Source organism: Zingiber officinale, chromosome 4B (genome assembly GCF_018446385.1).
Source record: "Zingiber officinale cultivar Zhangliang chromosome 4B, Zo_v1.1, whole genome shotgun sequence".
Classification (NCBI taxonomy): domain Eukaryota; kingdom Viridiplantae; phylum Streptophyta; class Magnoliopsida; order Zingiberales; family Zingiberaceae; genus Zingiber; species Zingiber officinale.
The window spans coordinates 99,629,320-99,650,485 of record NC_055993.1 but is presented as its reverse complement, the minus strand read 5'-3'; the positions used below and the strand labels follow the sequence as shown (position 1 = coordinate 99,650,485).

The window sequence follows — 21,166 nt, the reverse complement described above, 5'->3', positions numbered from 1 at the left end:
GTTAAGTTCCGTCTGCGATTCCTAATTTAACTTCTAAAGAACACAATAGGTTATTTAAGGAAAGGTTCGACACTTGTACAAAAATTTTTGTATAGTGGAATCAGTACGCTTTCCTAGGATTAACCAACAATATCAGACTACATCTGTGATTTAAATTCAAATAGGTTATGCACATGTCATACATATTTAAGCATGATTAGTTCATAAATGAACCGATTGAGCTTACACACTAGATGCTCTTTGCCCTTTTCAATGAACCCTTCTAGTTGCTTCAGATGGATGTTTTCTTCAAGACTTCCGTTAAGGAAAGCTGTCTTGACATCCATTTGCTAAATCTCATAATCCATATGAGCGGCAATGGATAAGAGTATTCGGATAGACTTAAGCATGACTACCGGTGAAAAAGTCTCCTCATAATCGATTCCCTTTTTCTGAGTATACCCTTTCGCAACAAGACTTGCTTTGAAGGTTTCTACCTTCTCATCTATCCCTCTTTTTCTTTTGTAGATCCACTTGCATCCAATGGCTTTTACACCATCAAGTGGTTCTACAAGCTCCCAGACCTTATTAGAATACATAGATTCTATTTCGAAATTCATTACCTTTTGCCAAGATACTGCATCTATATCTTGGAGTGCTTCGTCATATGTCCGGGGATCAGGTTCATGTTTACCTGGGATCAAGTCCGAAGACTCTCCCAAAAACATGAATCTCTCAGGCTGCCTTACAACCCTCCCACTACGACGAGGCACCGTCTTTGGTTGTGTATCATGTGTGACACGTGTTGCAGTCTCTTGTGGTACTTCATTTTGTACTGTTGGTACTGAAGTAGACGCGTCCTCTCTAAGTTCTTCTAGAACAACTTTGCTATTGGGCTTGTGATCCATTATATAGTCTTCTTCTAAAAACTGGGCATTGGTGCTAACAATGACCTTCTGATTTTTAGGACTATAAAATAAACCACCCTTCGTTCCTTTGGGATAACCTACAAACACTCGAACTTCTGTACGAGATTCTAACTTATCAGCATCTGGTTTCAACACATGTGCTGGACTACCCCAAATATGAATATGTCTTAGACTAGGCCTTCGCCCATTCCACAATTCTGTGGGAGTAGAAGATACTGATTTAGAAGGTACTAAGTTCAGAATGTGTGCTGCCGTTTCCAGAGCGTATCCCCAAAATGAATTTGGTAATTCTGAATAACTCATCATCGATCTAACCATCTCCATAAGAGTTATATTCCTTCGTTCTGCCACACCATTCTGTTGGGGTGTACCAGGTGTGGACAACTGGGATTGAATACCAGCCTCTGATAAGTAATTCCTAAACTCTCCTAAGAGGTATTCGCCACCATGATCAGACCGTAGTGTCTTGATACTTTTACCTAGACGTTTTTCCACATCAGCCTTGTACTCTTTGAACTTATCAAAGCACTCAGACTTGCGGCGCATCAGGTAAATGTATCCATATCTTGAATAATCTTCTATAAAAGAGACAAAATATTCAAAACCACCTCTAGCTTGGATAGACATAGGACCACACAAATCAGAATGAACCAGTTCTAACGCTTCTTTGGTTCTATACCCCTTGGCCTTAAAAGGTCTCTTGGTCATTTTACCCTCCAAGTAGGATTCACATGTTGGAAAGTTTTCCAACTCTAATGGACCTAAGAGTCCATCGGCTATAAGCCTTTAAATCCTACATAAGTTAATATGACCAAGCCTTAGATGCCAAAGATACGTTTGGTTCATTTCTGAAGGTTCTTTTTAGAGTTAAAAGATGTGTTATTAATTTCCATATTTTACTTTGTGGGAGAAATTGGATTTAAAGTATATAAATTGTCAACCAATGCACCAGAACAGATAATCACCTTATTTCTTTTTATAACCACATTGTTACTAAAAGAAACTGAATATCCATCCAAATACAGTTTAGAAACTGAAATTAAATTCTTTCTAAAACTGGGTACATAAAGACAATTTCGTAAAACCAAAGTTCTATTCCTATTAAAAGATAAGTAGATGTCTCCCACTGCAACAGCCGCCACCTTAGTAGCATTGCCCATGTAGACGATAATCTCTCCTTCAGTTAGTCGTCGGGTTTCCTGGAACCCCTGCAAGGAATTATAAACATGATCAGTGGCTCCCGTATCTACACACCAGGTGCTGGTAGATAACACCGCTAAACATGTTTCAACAACTAGAGTTTGAGATATACCTTTATTGTTCTAATTCCTACGAGGACAGTCCACCTTCCAATCCCCTGTCTGCTTGCAATTGAAGCACTTGCCTTTCAGCTTCTTCATTCCAGCTTTTTGTCCTTGAGGTTTATTCACTCTCTTCGCTGAAAAGACCTGTTTCTTCTTCTTCTTGCCTTTCGGCTTAGAAGTAGAACCATTTTCAGCATAGTGAATCTGAGAACTTTGACGAAATATACCTTCTGCTGCCTGTAGTTCTGTCAGAAGTTCCGCCAACGTATACTCTCTTTTGTTCATGTTATAGTTCAGGCGGAACTGCTCAAAACTTCTGGGTAGCGTTTGGAGAATTATATCGACCTAGGTTTCCCCATCGATTTCTCCTCCAAGGACTTGTATTTCATTCAGATAAGCCGTCATTTTGAGGATATGATCCCTTACGGGTGTCCCCTCAGACATGGTGGCTGTCATTAGCTTTCTCATTGCCTCTTACCTAGCAGTCCGACTCTGGTGCCCAAAGAGTTCTTTGAGATTGTTCATTATATCATAAGCTGTTGATAAATCTTGATGTTGATGTTGCAATACATTTGACATAGATGCCAAAATGTAACACCGCGCCATCTCATCAGCTTTTACCCATTTCTTATGATACTCAATCTCCTCTGGGGTAGAGTCATCGTCAGGTGTATCAGGGCAAGCCTCAGTCAGTACAAACTTATAGCTTTCTGCAGTAAGGACAATGTCCAGGTTTCTTTTCCAATCTTTTCCAATCAATATAGTTGGGACCAGAAAGTTTGTTCTCTTTCAGTATAATGGCCAGTGGGTTGAAAGTCATCCTAAGAATCACAAAAATAACTTTGGTCAGGACTCTAAATTTAGAATAATATTGATTCATCAAACAATACTATTTTAAATTAACCAACACCTCAAAACACCGTGAATTTTGTATGTCACGATAGTATGGACGTATACAAATTCATCATTTGTAAAAGGAGGGTGTAACCCATTAATTTTATTATCTTGTCAACCTAACTTTTTGACAATAAAATTAATAGTTGGTTTCCTTCGGTCACACAAATAATAGCAGTGACTCCGATGGGGAGGATACTATTAGATATGCCTAAGTGTATACCATTACTTGACACTAAGTCCATTAATAAGATTGTGCCCTTCCGATGGGGAAGATCACACGCTCTTAATTAATTTCCTATAGTCATCCAAAATGGAAGTTTGATCTAGTGATCCGCAAACAAACTCATCCGATATGGAGGAAGGCACTCAGAGCCAACGCGCAAGTTTGCTTGCATCACTTACAAACCAGTAATGGAGACTGTGGAATTTATTAAAATAAATCCCTCTCCCACTTAGTTATTTAAAATGAGGAATTTTAAACTATCCTAGCATACATCACATGCATATAAACATCACAGTAAATAAAAGCAATAAATTTGGAAATTAATTTTCCAACTATTATGGTTTTTTCCATCACTGTCTTCAGTATGCTCCAACCCTAGCTGCTGTCATCTTTAGCCACAACCATCGGGTCGAGTTATCGCATCCATCTTGCTTCTTATTCCGCTGCGCCTCTGGTGCTCCAAAAGTACCACACCTCGCAAGAATCCGATCCGCAATAAAAATAGAATTTTACATACATCGATCCTATATTCCACGAGGGAATGTACATGTATTCTAGATCGAAAAAATAAAATTCTAAAAATAATACAGCTCCTGCTGTATTTTATACATACAATCATGCACACAAATAATGCCCTTGACATGTCCAAGGGTCCAATCACACACAATATCAATAAGCCATAATAGTTGGAGCCTGCAACCAAAGAGTTAGCACATCCTACTATTTTCCTGCCTAAATTATGTATGACATGTGCATAACCTATTTGAATTCTAAAAATACACAGAGGCAAACCCTAGCTTTGATACCAATTGTTGGTTAATCCTAGGAAAATGTACCGGTTCAACTGTACAAAAAATTTTATACAAGTGTCGAACCTTTCCTTAAATAACCTATTGTGTTCTTTAGAAGTTAAATTAGGAATCGCAGACGGAAATTAACATCATTGATTCCAAATTTAACTTATCTGTTCTTAATGGTTTAGATTTGAATCGCAAGCGGAACTTAACACTATTGATTCAAATCTACCTAAGTTATTAATTCCATAAATATGAATTTCCAAAATTGGCTTCCAGGACTACATGGCGAGGCACATGACCTTCTTGGATATGGGAGCAACCACCACCGCCTAGGCAATGCCTTTTAAGGAAAGCTAATATTATTTCCTTAAATAACTCTAGGTTAACCAAAAAGAATAATCGAATCACAAATTCAAAAAAGAAGAAAACACAAACTTGAAAAATAAATTCGATAAACTAGATCTAATTGTCTCTTGTATTTAGAATTCTTACAAAGAAAATAACTAGTATGATGCGGAAGAAAACTACTAGTTATACCTTCTCTTTGTAAGCTAATGACCTCGAGATCTTCTGCCGTATTCCTCGCCTCACCTTGGACGTCGTGTGGGCGACGATCCTCTAAGATGAACACCACCCAAAAGAGTCCTTCCTCTTCTTCTAGAATTCGGCCACCACCACCACCAAGGAGAAGAGAGCAAAGGGAAAGGGAGAAAGGAGAGGGTCGGCCACCAAGAGTTCTCCAAGCAAGAGAATAAGAATTGTTTCTCATGAACCCCCCTCACCCCTTCTTTTATATTACTTGCCCAAGGCAAATAAGGAAAAACCTTTTACAAAAAATAAAATCATCCAAGAGTTTTTCCTTTTCCCTTTTTATTTTTTCCTTTTCTTTCCTCTTGATTGAATCAATCACCAATCAATGGTTGTGATCAATCCTATATGGTTTAGGATTAAGTTTGGACGGCCCCTTGCTTGGGCACCAAGTAAGGTGGCCGGCCACCATATTTAGGAAAGGAATAATAATTTTTTATAAAATTTTACAAGAGAAAAAACTCTTATAAAATTTTACAAGCTCTCTTTCCTAAAGTAGGAGTTAAAAAAGGAAAGATTCTAAAAATTAAAACCATGTTTTAAATTTAAAAACACTCTTATAAAATTTCCTTTTTTAACATGATGATAGAAAATTTTAATTTTAAAACTTATCTCCCTTTTTTTCTTAAACCATGAGGATGGTTAAAAAGGAAAGTTTTAAAACTTTTAAAACTCTCTATTAAAACATGTGGCCTAATTCAAATAAGGAAAGTTTTAAAAATTAAAATCTCTCTTTTAAAACTTATAGTTTTCTACAAAGAGAAGATTTTAAAAATTCAAAAACACCCCTCTTATTTGAATTAATCTTGGCCGGCCCCTACAAGCTTGATCACCAAGCAATAGGGCCGGCCCCTATAAGAGGATGTGGCCGGCCATTGCTTGGTCACCAAGCAATGGTCCGGCCCCCTTCTTGGACACCAAGAAGAGCCTTACATTTGGATGGACTTGAGGCTATAATGAGACTACGACAGGGACCTGGAGGAGAAATTGGTTTCGACCTTCCGATGAGCTTGAGTATCCCGTGCTCGCCCTGAACACACAACTCAAGTTCATCGATAATAACTCATTCCACTAGAGAGTTATTACTGCACTACCGCACCAATCCCAAATTACATTATGGGCTCCTTCTTATCATGAGTGTGTTAGTCTCCCTGTGTTTAAGATTACGAATGTCCACTAATTAAGTAAGTTACTGACAACTCACTTAATTAATATCTAGCTCCAAAAGTACTACCACTCAACTTCATTGTCATGTCAGACTAGGTCCACCTGCAGGGTTTAGCATGACAATCCTTATGAGCTTCTCTTGGGGACATTCTCAACCTAGATAACTAGGACACAGATTCCTTCTATAATCAACACCACACACTATAAGTAATATCATTTCCCAACTTATCGGGCATATTGATTTATCGAGCTAAACCTCACCCTTTGATAAGTCAAAGAAATAAATATTAAATATATGTGCTTGTTATTATATTAGGATTAAGAGCACACACTTCCATAATAACTAAGGTTTAGTTCTTTTACTAAGTCAGTATAAAAAGAACATACCTAAATGGTCATACTCAATACACTTAAAGTGTATCAGTGTAATTTATTAGTCCAGATGAACTAATACTTAATTACACTACGACTATTCTGATAGTTTGTTCCTTTCTATCTTAGTCGCGAGCAACTATTTATAATTTATAGAGAACCGACAACATGATCTTTTGAGTGTGACACCACCCTCCATATTATCTACTATATAAATTAATTGAACAATTACATTTAACAAATAAATGCAGATATTGACCAATGTGATTCTTTTATTTCAACAAATAAATGTTTACAAAAGCTAGACTTTTCAAATACATATGAAAGCCTAACTTAAACTCTTTGACACACACATCAAAACCTAGGTCGATTGCACCAACACTTCTCACGAAGTTAGTGTCCATGCGGTACATAAGGAAGGGTAACATTAGAGAGTACATCATGACGATATCTAACTTGATTACAAGGCTTAAGACACTAAAGTTAGATATGTCTGAAAGTGTCCGTGTGAACCTCATCTTAATCTCTCTGCCTACACAGTTCACTTAAGATTAGCTATAATACTCAAAAGGAGAAATGGACACTAAATGAGCTCATAGCTTAGTGTGTACAAGAAGAAGAGAGATTAAGGGGTGACACATCTCAAAGTGCTCACTATGCATCTTCATCTCAGTATTCGAACAAGAAAAGGAAGAAGGGTAATGGTAAGGGTAAGGGTAAACAACTTGCAGTGACTGGGGCTTTAGGGCATAAGGTGCAAAAGCAATAAGATCCCAACCCAACTTGTTTCTTTTGTAAAAAGAAAGGACATCTGAAGAAGGATTGCCCTAGATACGCCAACTGGTGTGTCAAGAAAGGTATACTTCTCAACTTTGTTAGTTCAGAAGTCAACCTAGCTATAGTACCTAATGACACTTGGTGGATAGATACTGGTGCAACTACTCACATAAGTGTAACTATGCAGGGTTGTCTCACGAGTCAAATGTCAATTGATGCTGAAAGATTCATCTATATCGGAACGGGCAAGAAGGCAAAAGTTGAGACAATATGTGACTTTAGAGTTTGGTTGGGGAACAATGTACTTTTGAATTTGGAAAATACATTTGTAGTGTCGTCTTTTAAACGGAACTTAATTTCTATTTCATGTTTGGACAAATCCGGATACACTTGTTTATTTGGAAATGGAAAATTTGGTATTTTTCGAAATTCTATTTTGTGTGGTACTAGTTCCTTGATTGACAAGCTATATAGATTAGACACTGAAACTCATACGGATAATCTTGTGATGTATAGTATAGGTGTGAAGCGTTGTGTGACAAATGAGAATTCATCCATGTTATGACATAGGCGTTTAGGGCATATCTCTAAACAATATGTAGAAAGGTTAATGTCACTAGGAATTTTCAATTCGCTTGATATGTCAGATTTTGAAATCTGCATAGAGTGTATCAAGGGGAAAACAACTAATAAAAGTAATAAGGGCTCAATACGGAGTAATGGAGTTTTAAAGCTTACACATACGGATATATGTGGATCATTCCCTAAGGCTTCTTGAAATGGTCAATCATAATTTATAAGTTTTATAGATGATTATTCTCGATATGGATATTTATATCTTATTCATGAGAAGTCACAATCCCTAGACATGTTCAAAACCTTCAAAGCCGAAGTTGAAAATCAACTTGGTAAGAAGATTAAGGCAGTAAGATCAGACCGTGGCGGTGAATACTATGGTAGGTCTGACGGATCAAGTGAACAACGTCCTGGGCCTTTTGCGAATTACCTTGCTGAGTGCGGTATCGTAGTGCAATACATTATGCCTGGGATACCTCAGCAGAATGGTGTAGCAGAGCGACGAAACCGAACTCTCAAGGACATGATGAGAAGTATGATTGCATTTTTCTCTCTACCGAAGTCCTTGTGGGGTGTAGCACTTAAGACTGAGGTTTACCTACTCAACAGAGTTCCTAGTAAGCCGGTAACAAAAACCCCATAAGAGTTGTGGATAGGTAGAGCACCTAGTCTTAGGCATCTACATGTCTGAGGTTGTTCAACTGAAGCTAAGCCCTATAGGCCTAACGAAAGAAAATTAGACTCAAGAACTGTTAGTTGTCATTTTGTAGGATATTCTGAAAACTCAAGAGGTTTCAAGTTCTACAACCCCTTGAGTAGATCCTTTTTCGAGATAGGTAATGCCAAATTCATTGAGGATGGTAGGAGTAATAAAGCTAGAGAAATATCATTTGAGGAGAACATTAGTGATCCTAATATGGTGACTACTAATGCAACTGATAGTGAAATGGTTACCATTCCATATAGTTGAAGTTGCACAACCGAAAGGGGTAGCTGGCCATGATATTCCTATGTCACCTCCAATTCATTTGAAAGATACATTATCTCAAATAGAGGAATTTCCTCCTATGGTTGAGAATGTCTCCCAACCACCTCAAGATCAAGTGCCACCAAGAAGATCCATTAGAGAGAGGAGATCCACGATGTTTCGTAATTATGTTTATCTCCAAGAGCATGAATTTGACATTGGGTTGGAAGATGATCCCATATCATTCCAAGAAATCAAACAATGCTCTCATCCGGAAAAATGGATCAATGACATGAAGGAAGAGATAAAGTCCATGGCAGACAACGACGTTTAGGAACTTGTAGAATTGCCTGAAGGTGTGAAACCCGTTGGTTGTAAATGGATATTTAAAACCAAACAGGATTCACGTGGCAATGTCGAAAAGGATAAGGCACGCTAAGTCGCCAAGGGATTAACTCAAAAGGTGGACATCGATTACAAGGAGACTTTTTTGTCGATTTCGACGAAATACTCCCTTAGGGTAATCATGACACTTGTAGTTCATTATAATCTAGAGCTACACTAAATGGACGTTAAGACTGCATTTCTTAATGGAAACATTTAAGAGACTATACATAGTGCAACCGAAGAATTTTGAGTCGGATGACTCAAAGCACTTAGTATGTAAACTAAGGAAGTCCATTTATAGTTTGAAGCAGGCATCTCGTCAATGGTATCAGAAGTTTGATCAAGTGGTTTCTTCATATGGTTTCAAGGAGAATCCAGTTGATCAATGTTTGTATATCAAGTCTAGTGCGAGCAAGTTTATAATACTTGTTCTTTACGTGGATGATATATTGCTTGTAAGTAATGATATGAGTCTGTTGCTAGAAACCAAGTCATTTCTATCCGGTAAATTTGAAATGAGGGATCTTGGTGAAGCATCTTTTGTCTTAGGCATACATATTATTCGTGATAGTTCAAGGTACACACTTGGACTATCACAAAGACCTATATAGAAAAGGTGCTCATTCGATATGGTATGTAGAGTTGTGCTCCCGGCGATACTCCGATGGCAAAGGGTGATAAACTTAGCTTGCAACGATGTCCACGTAATGAACTTGAGATCAAGGAAATGCAGCAATTCCCCTGTGCATCAGCAGCAGGGAGTTTGATGTATACTCAGATATGTACGCGTCCGGATCTTGTGTACATTGTAGGGATGTTGGGTAGATATTTGAGTAACCTGCATTGGAAAGTCGTAAAGAGGGTTATGCGGTATCTGCAGAGAACGAAGGATTACATGCTCACTTATCGGAGATCGAATCATCTGGAGATCATTGGATATTCAGACTCCGATTTTGCTAAATGCTTGAATAACAAGAGGTCCACTACATATTATATCTTCATATTGGCGGCAGGGCCTATATCATGGAAAAGCGTCAAACAGACACTAATAGCTACTTCCACTATGGAGGTAGAGTTCATAGCCTGCTATGAAACTTCTGTTGGACCCCATGGTAGTTTTGATGTGATCAACCAAGTTGGTTAGGTCCTGCGTTTTGTCTGAACCCTGTGTCTGAGTGTGCAGGAACTTAGGAGCACAGGAAGTCGAGCGGAAGACGCAGCTAGTGAGAAGGGCGGCACGGGAAGGGAGCCGACGGGCTCGGTGCGTCCGAAGGACGAGAGAGCTGCGGAAGAGTACTCCGGTGGAGCGAGAAGAACGTGCGCGGCATTCGAGGGACGAGAAGCCGGACGGAAGACTGCTCGAGGAGAAGGCCGGGAATTGGGTTCGGGTGAGCCCTATTCCGGTAGGCCGCAATCACCCAAGGAGCCGAACCGGAGCAAGTCAATTGGAAGTTGACTTGTCAGATTATCCAGAGACTGAGTCGAGCGTTTTCATCGGGCCAGCGCAGAGGAAGACCGTTGGCCGATCGGTCGACCGAACACAAGGATCGGTCGACCGAACACAAGGATCGGTCGACCGAACCTGAGCTCGATCAACAGAGACTGTACCTGGACGGAAAGCTGGGCAGGTACAACAGGTTCGGTCGACCGAACCTGGGGATCGGTCGACCGATCCCTCTCGATTCAAAACCTAATCCCGAAGATCAGGTCATCCGATAAGCTCTAGAACCCCTATATAAAGGAGGGTCTCGGGCAGCTTTAAAGAACAACGATCACGAGCGAAACTCAACTCTTGTAATCTCATTCTCTTAGCAACTACTGTGCTGTCAAAGTGTAAAAGGCTTCTCCGCCTTCAAAGAAGGAGTTTCTTACTGCGCTTTCCATCGCCCTGGATTAACAACCCTCTTGGTTGTAACCAGGTTAAAATTCTGTCTTCAGTTCTCTTTCTATTTAGTATTTCTTTATTTTAGAGTTGAAAAGCTTTTAGGAGGGTAAGTTTTATTTGCAGGCAATTCACCCCCTCTTGTCGGTCCCCGCTACACCTATAAGTGGTATCAGAGCCCAACAGTCTCAGAAGGACTAACCGCCATCTGAAACACAAAGATCATAACAATGGCCGGCGCGAACATTCATCCCCCAAAGTTCGACGGAGATTTCGCTACATGGAAGCGAAAAATGGAGGTATTCTTTAAAACTGAATTTGATATACTTTTAATAATGAAATATGGATATGCAGCGCCGAAAGATAAAGAAGAAAACACGTGGAGCAAGAAGGAACAAGCCGACTTTGTCGCCAACGGAAAGGCTGACTTCCACCTGCTCAGCGTTCTGCCACCTCAAGAGGTAAATCAGATCGGAAGCTACGACTCCGCGAAAGATCTCTGGGAAAAATTCCTGGAGCTTCACGAAGGTACTTCCGAAGCGAAGCTAGCAAGGCGCGACATCCTCCGGACCCAGTTGACGAACCTCCGGATGAACCAAGGCGAAAAGGTAGCGCAACTCCAAGCAAGGATCCAAGAGCTGATCACGCAACTAACCAACCTTGGAGAAGAAGTAACGAACCGGGACTCGATCCGGTACGTGCTCAACGCCTTCCCGAGAACTCCCGAGTGGGCCTCCTTAGTAGATGCGTACTACATCTCTAAGGACTTCGAGGTAAGTACTCTAGAACATTTGTTTTCTACTTTTGAACTTCACGAATCTCGAGTTGCAGAGCCAAATGGAGTAGAGAAGTCTAGTCAGAACATTGCCTTAAAGGCAAGAATAAACGGTTTTGACTCCGAAGCCTCGATCGACGAATCCGAAGCGGCATTACTGGTAAGACGCTTTAATAAATTTTTTAAATCTAATAAATTTAGATCGCAGTCGAAAAAGTTCCAGCAAAAGAAAAGGGTGGTGCGTTGCTACAATTGCAACGAAGAAGGACATATAAAAGATGACTACCCAAAACTGAAGAGCAAAAGTAAAGAAAAGAGTAAAAAGCCAACTCGACCCAAACACAACCTAAAGGCCACGTGGGATGATTCATCGTCCTCCGAATCCGAAGTCGAAGAATTCTCGGGACTAGCACTGATGGCCAACCATCAGCTAGAAGAAATGTCTAACTCAGAAATGAGCATAGATGAAGGAGGAGGAACATCAGAAGAAGAAGAAAGCTATGATGAAGGGGGAGCATCGCAGGACGAGGTAAGTAAGGTACGTGCCCTAAACCCTAAACAGTCCTTTCGTTTTATTAAAGCTCTTTCTAAAGAATTAGATAAAGTAGAAAAGGAAAATGAATATTTGAAATCAGAAAATGAAGTTTTAAAATTAGAAATTAAAAAATTGAAAACTGATGCATGTTTTAAAAATGTTTTTCCACATTCAAAATTAATGTTATATGGAAAATTAAATTGGTACGTAAGAAAGCATCAGGGTCAACTTAGGAAAATATCAAGAAACTATGTACCCCCTAAGTTTTTGACCAACCCTGTAGGTAGAAACCTTTATTGGGTTCCAAAATCTTTACTGGTTTGAATTTTTTTTTTAAAAAAAAAAACTTACAGAGAGAAAATTAAACATTTTCTTTATGAATGCTTTGTCTAAGGAAGTGGTTGTTGCTCCAATAACCAAGAAGACCTAGTGCCTCGCCACGACCTGGAAGCTGAAATATCGAAACAAAAATGTTTAATTAACTTTCTGAAAAAGCATTAAAATAAGAATTAAAATGCTTTGAAAGTGTACAAACATTTTTTGTGGCTTTTCTTAGTTTTGGATTTTTGGAAATTTTTAACTTAGAAAATAGATTTTTACTTAGAAATTCCTTTTGAAAATTCTAAGAAATTTTTTTTCTTAGAAATTTTTTTTCTATCTTAAAAACTTGCTTCCCCGTTTTTGCTGTGATCAAAGGGGGAGCGAAAAGTACAAGTTTAGGGGGAGTTAGGAAAATTAAAATTTTAATCTGTTTTTTCTCTAAACAATGTTGCAATGTTATTCATTGCAAATTTATGCTATACTTGTCAGTTTAGTAATTTCTTAAAATTATGTTTGTATATTTTTAACCCTAACTTGAACTTGGGTTGATGCACATCAAAAAGGGGGAGATTGTTAGACCCCGTGGTAGTTTTGATGTGATCAACCAAGTTGGTTAGGTCCTGCGTTTTGTCTGAACCCTGTGTCTAAGTGTGCAAGAACTTAGGAGCGCAGGAAGTCGAGCGGAAGACGCAACTAGCGAGAAGGGCGGCACGGGAAGGGAGTCGACGGGCTCGGTGCGTCCGAAGGACGAGAGAGCTGCGGAAGAGTACTCCGATGGAGCGAGAAGAACGTGCGCGGCGTTTGAGGGACGAGAAGCCAGACGGAAGATTGCTCGAGGAGAAGGCAGGGAATTGGGTTCGGGTGAGCCCTATTCCGGTAGGTCGTAATCACCCAAGGAGCCGAACCAGAGCAAGTCAATTGGAAGTTGACTTGTCAACGATTCGGTTGACCGAACCTATTGATCGGTCGACCGAACCCTTCATTAACCGAAGCCAGCCGTTAGTGACACATCAGCAACACATCTGCCAGCGGTGAAGTGATCGGTCGACCGAACCTCATGATCGGTCGACCGAACCCAAGTTTATCCAGAGACTGAGTCGAGCTCGATCCACAGAGACTGCACCTGGACGGAAAGCTGGGCAGGTACAGCAGGTTCGGTCGACCGAACCTGGGGATCGGTCGACCGATCCCTCTCGATTCAAAACCTGATCCCGAAGATCAGGTCATCCGATAAGCTCTAGAACCCCTATATAAAGGAGGGTCTCGGGCAGCTTTAAAGAACAACGATCACGAGCGAAACTCAACTCTTGTAATCTCATTCTCTTAGCAACTATTGTGCTGTCAAAGTGTAAAAGGCTTCTCCGCCTTCAAAGAAGGAGTTTCTTACTGCGCTTTCCATCGCCCTGGATTAACAACCCTCTTGGTTGTAACCAGGTTAAAATTCTGTCTTCAGTTCTCTTTCTATTTAGTGTTGCTTTATTTTAGAGTTGAAAAGCTTTGAGGAGGGTAAGTTTTATTTGCAGGCAATTCACCCCCTCTTGTCGGTCCCCGCTGCACCTACAGCTTCCAACCACGGGATATGGATGCGGAACCTTATCACAAGGTTACAGATCACTTAGGGCATTGACAGGCCATTAAGGATCAACTGTGATAACAAAGCTACAGAATTATATTCCAAGAACAACCGCAGTTCGTCGAAGTCTAAATACATTGACATAAAGTTTTGGTGGTTAAAGAAAGAGTTCAGAGTGGTCAAATAATGATAGAGCATATAAGGACAGATTCCATGTTAGCGGATCCACTCACCAAGGGTTTGCCATCCAAGGTGTTTCATCAGCATGTACTAGATATGGGGGTTCTTCCTTTTGATGAAGTACCCATTGCGTAGGAATCTGTATTTTGTGTGTTCCTCTATGTTCATGAACACATATTCTTTGCTCATTGTATATACTACAATTTTTCTTATATGTGTATATGATTTTGTGAATGTCATATTTACTATTGCAGTTTTTGCATTTGGTTGTTGTAAATATGATATGAACTCCGCTTGGAGTTATAAAGTCGAATCATGATTTACCATTGCAGTTTAGCATCAGGTTTTGGTAAATATGATTTGGATCCGTTTGGGTCATAAAGAGTACTTATTGAGAACGGGCACTTGTAGATCACATTTCATGTCATTCTTGTACTACACATCCACATTTGATCTATGTCGTTAATGATATTAGTACTGTGATTACTGTTGGGTCTTGTTACAGTTATAGTGGTTATGACTTCTTTAATCTTGTACTAATTGATTTAATGGACCAGATTGTTTAGGGTATTTAACCCATAAAATTTGGTATGTTGAGCTCAACTTAGGGGTTGTGTGGTGTATAAGGAATTAAATATAGCCCAAGTGGAAGATTGTAGGATTAAGTCCACATAGGTGGACTAGATCCAATTGTGTCCACATGGATGGACTTAATCTCCATAAAGTTGGGCTCACACTTAATTAATACATACATAACCAATTGCCAATAAAGTAACTAAACCCAATTAAGTGATCTAATGCTTCATGCATATAAAGAGAGTTTGGATTAAATGGATGTGGATTTAATGTGTAGATCTAATAACCCGATTCATTAACATTGATGGACTGTTAATGATGGATGGAATTTTATGGTGGATAGTCCCCATAGGTTGGGCCAAGTATAAAAGGGAAGAGATAGAGTTCCTTAGGGCATGCTGAACCTAGCTCTTCCTCTGCTTCTTCTTCCCCATTTGAGAAGGAACGTGCTTGTCGGCTCAATCCTGTGGAAGACGTCCGCTGTGCTCGCGGGATACTACGGCGACAAGTAAGAAGCACTAACTTTTGCGATGAAATCATGTCAATCGTTTAAAGAGTTGTTGCTTCATTTTCTTATGCTTTGGAACTAATGATAGTTAGATACTTGGGAAGAAATACATCCTTTAGATTGTTCATTGATGTATTGCTAGTCTATCAAGATTTCCTGACAGCCATCCGCACTGCCAAGAATTGACTGCAGAAAGGATGCCAATGAATTCTAACAAAGATATCATCATCACATTTCATTATATAGTGAGCAGAGACAAGTTCGAAGCTATAGCATAAAGGAAGAGGAGAGAACACCCAAAAAAACATTGGAATTATAATCATCTAGGATGTGGAGCAACAAATCCAGAATATGACAGAATATAGTCAATACAAACCCCATATTCGCGTATGGCAACAGTCTTGAGAACGACAAGATCATAACGATCGAGAAAAGACATAATTACAATGTCACCAAAGAACTCAGCCTCTTTCTTCCAGGATGTTTGACCAAGGTTCTGTAAGTCAACAAAATCTGAAAAGAAAGAAATGGACAATGAAAGACACAGTAGCTACAAGTTTTATCAGAGCAACAAAAAAGCGAGCCACCATATTAGAAGACTTCTTCACTGCACGCATCCAAGATTTCCTAACAGCCATCCGCTCTGCAAAGTGATTTTACCTGCATAAAGGATGCCAATGAATAATTCAACTGGTCCATCAGGAAATGGTGGCGCTTGCCATTCTGTGGACACTTCTAGGTTCTTCTGTGGATCTAAGCTAGGATTGATGTTGGAGATGAACCAGCAAAAATGTTATGCACATGAATATCCCCATTCACTGACAGACCAGTTGCATCCTCAAGAACATAAGCCTACAAAGAACATCAACACCAAGATTAACTTCCCATCACAACATCAAGTAGGGCACTTGCAACTGAAACAACAGTGCCATAGGGAAAAGAGGTGACATGTCTACCATCAACATTGACATGATAACCTTCTAGCCTAGCACTAAGAGTAAGAACGAACAACTTGTCTTCCACAAATGGATATGGCCAGTCCATAGATATCTTTTTTGTGCAAGCAACTTCTCTCCTTCATTCAAGATCGTAATTTCAGGGGTCGCATTCGGCATGGGCTGTTGTTTATAGGAGAGTACTAACACAGTAATTGCACCAAAATAGTAAACATGCAATAAACAGGTAAATAGATGAGTAAGGTTAAGAAATTGGTATCTCCGGTTGAAGCGTCGGCGTGCCGACTGTTTTTAGAGAATTTATTGCCGTCCACGGTGTAGAGGCTCTCCGGCAAAATTCTCCCAATATCCGACAACAACTCGCGTCGTCCATAGGTGCACTTCAAGACGAACATCGCACTCGGATTCAACCTCAGATCGCGGAACACCAAGCCTCAGAACAGGGAAAAACTAAACTCTCAGTGAGGAGGAGAAAACACAAACAGATAGAGAAGGAGAAAGCAGACTGCTTTGTTTTTTCTTGGTGTGCGGAACGATGAACAGAAGCACAGCATTTATTCACGCTGAAGCATTGCTTTGCCAGCGAACCGGGCAGGTGCGTCGCTTCCTCACGCGAGGACCAAACCCAAGTGTGCTTCCTCACGCTCGGGGACAGAACCAAGAACCAGACCAAATCAGAGACGGGCAAAAACAAACCAGGCCGCCTGCAAGCGCGAGGCCCACGAGCTGGGGATTTGCACCCCCCCCCCTGCGCGCGATGATCGCGTGCGTCGCGCCCGGTTTATGGATTTCCGGCTCGAACCCCCCGAAACCACCTGATTTGGGCTCGGCCCGCGCATGTGTGTAGATCCCCTTAACTTTGCTAAGCAAGCATGGAAGTGATCCATATATAAGGCCTTCCAACCTTTCTTTGCTTAGCAATGTGGGACTAAATGCATACATCTATGCATTACAAAAAAAAAAGAAATAGTTTGAATTAAAACTCAACAATCCCCCACTAATTCAAATTATTTTGGTCGAAAACACAGATATGTTCTAAGGCTTGGTTGCAATGAGCTTTTAGTGAAAATACCTTCCGGTTTGAATTTTCACCTAAGTACACCAATCTTATTCATATAGGTTTGAAGAGAACTCAATCTTAATCTTAAACCTTTTATATGTGAAAATCAATTGATAACAACTCATCATGGGCGACGGTTGAATCCTTCTGGGTTGGTGCATTACGGCCATGCCACCGAATCTTGTTTCATAAGTGCTAAGGAGAGTTGCCTAGACCCCCCACACTGCGGCCCCACAATTACACTTACATAGGTGAGTTCTCCAAGGATGTACTGCGAGCATCCTGTCATTAAGACCTTGAACTCATTAAGAGGTCTTAAGCTCATCCTTACTAGCAGTCAAGCATCTATCCAGGGAAGAGACTATGAGATTACATCTCAATCAATTTGATGCTTACGGTTCACCCTTATAGCTTGTTTATACCACATTGAACCTACTTCTTGGGATCTCCAATCAGATAGGTTAGGTTGCCGCTATAGATGAAACTAGGATAGGCCTCAGTCTCATTCCCTTACTGGATCTCTTGATTTTCTCAGAATCAAGTCCTTTAGTGACTGGATCAGCAATATTATCTTTTGAACTTACAAAGTCCAATGACACCACTCCAAGAGATACTAACTCACGAATAGACTTTAATCTTATTCGTACATGTCTCTTCTGTTTCTGGTTATACTTGGAGCTTCTAATTTGAGCTATTGCTATTTAATTATCACAGTGTACTGAAATAGAAGGTATTGACTTCATCATCAAGGGAATTTCAGAAAGAAGACCCTTAAATCAATCAGCTTCAGTTATTGTGGTATCCAAAGTACACAATTCTGCCTCAGATGTAGAACGGGTTATAATCGTCTGTTTAACAAACCTCCAAACAACTGCACCGCCTCCAAGTGTAAAGACATAACCAGTAACGTCTTTACACTCAGCAGTGTCAGCTATCCAACTAGCATCACTATATCCCTCCAGGACTGCAGGGAATCTCCCATACCACAAGCCCAAGGATATAGTGCCTTTTAGGTATCTGAGTACTCTTTCTAATGTATCCCAATGTGTTCTGTCTGGACAGCTGGTAAACCTGCTCAATTTCGTTATAGCAAAAGAAATATCAGGTCTAGAACAATTTACTAAATACATTAGACTACCTATTATTTGTGAGTATCTTAATTGAGACACTGTCACACCACTCTTATTCTTGTGGAGAGTTTTTGAAGGATCATAGGGTGTGACGACAGATTTAACTTGGCTATAGTCATATTTCTCTAATACTCTCTCAACATAGAGTGACTGAGAAATTGCTATTCCTTCAGTTGAACGAGTCAACTTCAGCCCTAAAATCATGTCAGCATAACTCATATCCTTCATATCGAACTTACCACTTAAGAGAACCTTAGTCTTATTAATAATAGAAAGGTTAGAACCAAAAAGTAGAATATTATCTACATATAAACATAAGATAATACCATTATCACCTTTCATTTTAACATACACACATTTATCAGAGTCATTCATTTCAAAGCCAAACGATAGCATAGCTCTATCAAATTTTTCGTGCCACTGCTTTGGGGCTTGCTTCAAACCATAAAGAGATTTGACTAACCTACAGACTTTATTCTCATTTCCAGAGACTACATGTCCCTCAGGCTGATCCATATATATCTCTTCTTCAAGATCTTCATTAAGGAATGCCGTTTTAACATCCATTTGATGGACCTCAAGATGATATATGGATGTCAATGCTATTAACACTCGGATTGTAGTAATTCTGGTAACAGGAGAATAAGTGTCAAAATAGTCAATCCCTTCTTTCTGTTTGAATCCCTTAGCAACTAGGCGGGCTTTGAATTTATCTACTGACCCATCAGGTTTTAGTTTTCTCTTAAACACCCATTTACATCCTATAGTGGTACACCCAGGAGGTAAATCTACCAACTCCCAAGTGCCATTAGAGATAATAGAGTCCATTTCACTTTTAATGACCTCTTTCCAGTGCTTAGCTTCAGGAGAAGTCATAGCATCTCTATATGTCACAGGGTCACCTTCTATATTATAGGTGATAAAATCCTCGCCTAAATCCGTAGATACACATTGCCTCTTGCTCTTTCTCAGTTCTGTATGCTCACTAGATTCATCTAGTCTAGAGTGACTTGAGGAAGGTGTACTTTCTACGGATAATGGGGCCTCTACGGAAGCAGACATATCTCTAGTAGTAATACCAGATATAGACTGAGGTGTTCTCATCTTCATAGGAAATATATCCTCAAAAATGTAGCATCACGAAGTTCTACAATAGTATTTGCATATATTCCAGAAATTTCAGATTTAATAATCAGAAATCTATATGCAATACTATTTTGGGCATAACCCAAGAAGATACCATCTACGATCTTTGGACCAAGTTTTTTCCTTCTGTGTTCAGGTACTAGTACCTTTGCAAGGCACCCCCACACTTTAAGGTATTTCAAACATGTCCTCCGACCTTTCCAAAGCTCATATGGGCTTTTATCCCTTGACCTCATGGGGACTCTATTTAACACATGGCATGCAGTGTATAGAGTCTCCCCCCACATGAAGTTGGGTAACCCAGAACTGCCTAACATGGAATTAATCATGTCTTCAAGGGTTTGATTTTTTCGTTCTGCTATACCGTTGGATTGAGGACTATATGGAGCAGTTACCTCGTGAATTATACCTGCATCTTGACAAAATTTTTTAAACAGGTTCGAGGTAAACTCTCCACCCCTATCAGACCTTAACCTCTTAATAGATTTATTTGTTTGATTCTTAGCTTCAGATTTAAAAATCATAAATTTATCTAAAGCTTCATCCTTAGTTTTCAGCAAATAAACATAACAATAACGAGAGTGATCATCAATGAAGGTAATGAAATACCGTTTATGGTCTCTCGTTATTACACCGTTAAACTCACAACAGTCAGTATGAATCAATTCTAAAATATCAGAATTTCTATCAACTGATTTGAAGGGTTTACGGGGTTGTTTATATTGCACACAAACTTCATATTTTTTTCTTATCATTTATAGCATGCTTAGGAATCATGTCTAAATTCATCATCCTTTTTACGGTATTAAAATTGACATGTCCTAATATGTCATGTCATATATCATAAGACTCAATGTTATATGAACAACCAATATCAGTAGATTTATTTAAGGTAGCATTTTCTACATTGAGTTTAAATAAACCTTCATTAAGGTAACCTTTTCCAATAAAGGTTCCTAAATGTAATATTACAACTTTATTGCATTTAAAGTTCAACTCATAACTATCGTGGACTAATTTTGACCCGCTAATCAAATTCCGACGGACCACTGGAACATGATGCACCTCATGCAATGACAGGACTTTTCCAGAGGTGAACCTCAGGTCAACTTGTCCTATCCCAAACACCCTGGCTGCAGAATGGTTCCCCATGGTCACAAAAGTGCCTTCAATTACCTGATAAGTAAGGAAGGCAGAGCGATCAGCACAACAATGCACATTAGCACCTGTATCAACTAACCATTCATTGGGTTGATAGATCAAGTTTAGTTCGGGTTTGAAGGTAACAAACCTATTGTTGGTGCCGTCACTAGCAGTCACAACATTTGCTTGTGCCTTGGTGTTGGACATATTGCTCTAGTTTTTCTTCTTAGGACATAATTTGGCATAATGTCCAACTTGTCCACATGCCCAGCACAGGTTGGTTCCATTTTTCTTTTGAATCTTTGGTTTGGGTTTCATCTTATTCTTCATTTTCTGATTTTTGAATTTGTTTTTGTCAGATGAGACTACTACGTTTGCCTTTGGAATAAAATCCATATGCATTTTTTTATCATCTTTA

At 39.6% G+C, this 21,166-nt stretch overlaps 1 pseudogene; it reads right to left on the bottom strand.

The window, feature by feature from the left end:
* Positions 1–20,955, bottom strand: part of LOC121978451 — a 56,704-nt pseudogene extending 35,749 nt beyond the window's left edge.
* Between the last annotated feature and the right edge of the window lie 211 nt (positions 20,956–21,166).